This window comes from Sinocyclocheilus anshuiensis, unplaced genomic scaffold (assembly GCF_001515605.1).
Source record: "Sinocyclocheilus anshuiensis isolate Anshui unplaced genomic scaffold, SAMN03320099.WGS_v1.1 scaffold1122, whole genome shotgun sequence".
Classification (NCBI taxonomy): domain Eukaryota; kingdom Metazoa; phylum Chordata; class Actinopteri; order Cypriniformes; family Cyprinidae; genus Sinocyclocheilus; species Sinocyclocheilus anshuiensis.
The window spans coordinates 70,718-73,552 of record NW_015536522.1 but is presented as its reverse complement, the minus strand read 5'-3'; the positions used below and the strand labels follow the sequence as shown (position 1 = coordinate 73,552).

At 52.9% G+C, this 2,835-nt stretch overlaps 1 protein-coding gene across 1 annotated transcript in view; it reads right to left on the bottom strand.

The window, feature by feature from the left end:
- slc22a21 (solute carrier family 22 member 21) overlaps positions 1-2,835 on the bottom strand; it is an 86,230-nt gene that overhangs the window by 33,703 nt on the left and 49,692 nt on the right. The window lies entirely within an intron of this gene.

Here is a 2,835-nt window from a genome sequence, read left to right as displayed (position 1 = left end):
AAGGTACTCTGGGTTGTTGCTAGGGTGTTGCTATGCGGTTGCTAGGGTACCCGGGCCGGTTGCTAGGGTGTTGCTATGCGGTTGCTAGGATATTCTGGGTGCTTGCTAGTGTGTTTCTATGCGGTTGCTAAGGTACTCAGGATGGTTACTGAGGTGTTGCTGTGTGGTTGCTAGGGCACCTGGTGCAGTTGCTAGGGCCGTTGCTAGGGTACCCAGGGTGGTTGCTAGGGTACCCGGGGTGGTTGCCAAGGTGTTGCTAGTCGGTTGCTAGGGTGCCCGGGGCTGTTGCTAAGGTGTTGCTATGCGGTTGCTAAGGTACCCGGGGTGGTTGCTAAGGTGTTGCTAGGTGGTTGCTAGGGTACCCGGGCCGTTGCTAAGGTGTTGCTATGCAGTTGCTAAGGTACTTGGGGTGGTTGCTAGGGTGTTGCTATGCGGTTGCTAGGGTACCCGGGCTGGTTGCTAAGGTGTTGCTATGCGGTTGCTAGGGTACTTGGGGTGGTTACTAGAGCGGTTGCTAGGGTACCCAGGATGGTTGCTAGGGTTTTGCTATGCGGTTGCTAGGGAAACCAGGGTGGTTGCTAGGTTGGTTTGGATAGTTGCTAGAGTGTTGCTATGAAGGCGATTGCTAAAGTGTTGCTATGCAGTTGCTAAGGTACTTGGGGTGGTTCCTAGGGTGTTGCTATGCGGTTGCTAGGGTACCCGGGATGGTTGCCAGGGTGTTGCTATGCGGATGCTTGGGTACCCACTGCAGTTGCTATGGTGTTGCTATGCGGTTGCTGTGGGAACCCGGGGTGGTTGCTAGGGTGTTGCCATGCGGTTGCTAGGGTACCCGAGGCGGATGCTAAGGTGTTGCTATGCGGTTGCTAGGGTACCTGGGGTGGTTGCTAAGGTGTTGCTATACGGTTGCTAGGGTACCCAGGTAGGTTGCTAAGGTGTTGCTATGTGGTTGCTAAGTTGTTGCTATGCGGTTGCTAGGGTACCCCGGCGGTTGCTAAGGTGTTGCTAAGCATTTGCTAAGGTACTCTGGGTTGTTGCTAGGGTGTTGCTATGCGGTTGCTAGGGTATTCTGGGTGCTTGCTAGTGTGTTGCTATGCGGTTGCTAAGGTAATCAGGATGGTTGCTGAGGTGTTGCTGTGTGGTTGCTAGGGTACCTGGGGCGGTTGCTAGGGCGGTTGCTAGGGTACCCAGGGTGGTTGCTAGGGTACCCGGGGTGGTTGCTAAGGTTTTGCTAGGTGGTTGCTAGGGTACCCGGGGCTGTTGCTAAGGTGTTGCTATGCTGTTGCTAAGATACCCAGGGTGGTGGCTAAGGTGTTGCTAGGTGGTTGCTAGGGTACCCGGGCGGTTGCTAAGGTGTTGCTATGCAGTTGCTAAGGTACTTGGGGTGGTTGCTAAAGTGTTGCTATGCAGTTGCTCGGGTACACGGGGTGGTTGCTAAGTTGTTGCTATGCGGTTGCTAGGGTACTTGAGGTGGTTACTAGAGCGGTTGCTAGGGTACCCGGGATGGTTGCTAGGGTTTTGCTATGCGGTTGCTAGGGAAACCGGGGTGGTTGCTAGGTTGGTTTGGATAGTTGCTAGAGTGTTGCTATGAAGATAGATAGATAGATACATAGAAATGCAGCTTCTAGAATACCCGTGTGATTCCTACGGTGTTGCTATGTGGTTGCTAGGGTACCCAGGGTGGTTGCTATGCGGTTGCTATGGTACCCAAGGTAGTTGCTAGGGTGTTTTTATGCGGTTGCTAGGGTACCCGGGGTGGTTGCTAGAGTGTTGCTATGCAGTAGCTAGGGTACCCGGTTGCTAGGGTACCCGGGGTGGTTGCTAGGGTGTTCCTATATGGTTGCTAGGGTACCCGGGGTGGTTGCTAGGGTGTTTATATGTGGTTGCTAGGGTACCCGGGGTGTTTGCTATGTGGTTGCTAGGGTACCCAAGGTAGTTTCTAGGGTATTGTTATGCGGTTGCTACGGTACCCGGGGTGGCTGCTATGCGGTTTCTAAGGTACCCGGGGTGGTTGCTAGGTGTACCCAAGGTAGTTTCTAGGGTATTGTTATGCGGTTGCTACGGTACCCGGGGTGGCTGCTAAGGTGTTGCTAGGGTGCTTGGGGTGGTTGCTAGAATGTTGCCATGTGGTTGCTAGGCTACCCGGAGTGGTTGCTAGGGTGTTGCTTTGTGGTTGCTAGGGTACTGAGGGTGGTTGCTAGGTTGGTTTGGCTAGTTGCTAGAGTGTTGCTATAAAGATAGATAGATAGATAGATAGATAGATAGATAGATAGATAGATAGATAGAAATGCAGCTGCTAGAATACCCGTGTGATTGCTAAGGTGTTGCTATTCGGTTGCTAGGTTACTTGGGGTGGTTACTAGAGCAGTTGCTAGGTTACCCGGGATGGTTGCTAGGGTGTTGCTATGAGGTTGCTAGGGTACCCAGGGTGGTTGCTAAGGTGTTGCTATGTGGTTGCTTGGGTACCCACTGCAGTTGCTATGGTGTTGCTATGCGGTTCCTGTGGGAACCCGTGGTGGTTGCTAGGGTCTTGCTATGCGGTTGCTAGGGTACCCGAGGCGGTTGCTAAGGTGTTGCTATGCGGTTGCTAGGGTACCCGGGGTGGTTGCTAGGGTGTTGCTATGTGGTTGCTAGGATACCCGGGGTGGTTGTTATGCGGTTGCTAGGGTACCCAAGGTATTTGCTAGGGTGTTGTTATGTGGTGGCTAGTGTACTCGGGGTGGTTGCTAGGGTGTTGCTATGCGGTTGCTAGGGTACCCGGGTTGGTTGCTAGGTTGGTTTGGATAGTTGCTAGAGTGTTGCTATGAAGATAGATAGATAGATAGATAGATAGATAGA